Below are 1,001 nucleotides of genomic sequence, written 5' to 3'. Positions count from 1 at the left end.
GCTGTACCATACCATCCAGCTTTCGTGACTGCGTAGGTAGGTGAAGTTAACTTCATCTTTTACTTCAGGAGGTTGAAATATTGGCGTTACCCCTTGAACACCAATTTAATTTCTGTGGGAAGGATGTGTGCCATCTTCTTATGTAATAGTCTGAAAATGCCTATGAAGAGTCTCATTGACATTTTCCCAAAGAGCTATTTTTGTGTGAAAATGACACAACGAACATCACCAAAAAAATAAACTCCAAGAAGGTATCCATAAATCATGTTCTCCAAAACTATAGTGTTATTTACCCTAGAAATGCCTCGTGTCTTTAATACTGCTGCAGTATTATCCTTATTACATACTTTCACTGGACTGACCTCAAAAATGCGTGACATACCCTGAAGTTTGTTTTTTTTTTTTCAAATGAGCTTCCTGCTGTTAATAGAGGTTACAGGAAGGTAGCCCTGAGGCAGGGTCACAATCAAACACTGGGATCTGGGAAACCATAATTCTGTGTCTTTGCTCTTGCAAAGCTCTGGGGGCATTTCTGCCCATGTCCACGCTTTTTAGTTGCATGGTAGAGAGGTGATTACAGCCATTGGTTGGTTTTGGGTTTTTTTGTTAGTTTATGATTTGTTTTGTTTCAGAAGAAATGCCACCAATGTATCTCTTTCCACACTCCAGGGAACCGGGTAGATACTTGGGGTCCAAAATAGCGTTTTTGCTGTGTAATCCACAGTACAGGCTATGGCAGTTCCTTGCTGCGGCCCTAAAAAGGAAAGGGGAGAGGAGATTCCACTGTTTTCTTTCCCCCTCCCCTGCATGATAGGATCCACTGATGGATCTGAAGATAGTTGAAACCAATTCTTCACTCACCCATGGTATTTTAGTGAACGGTGTGCTCGTTAGTTAGTACAGTAGCACCTTATAGAAGCTCAGGTACTGAGAGCTGAGTGCCTTAGAGGTACTGCTAAGGGCTCTCGAAGGTGGCTTTCGGTCGAAGCCTTGCGTGGGGA

This window comes from Phaethon lepturus, unplaced genomic scaffold (assembly GCF_000687285.1).
Source record: "Phaethon lepturus isolate BGI_N335 unplaced genomic scaffold, ASM68728v1 scaffold9681, whole genome shotgun sequence".
NCBI classification, from domain to species: Eukaryota; Metazoa; Chordata; class Aves; order Phaethontiformes; family Phaethontidae; genus Phaethon; species Phaethon lepturus.
Note: the sequence above shows the minus strand (reverse complement) of the source record.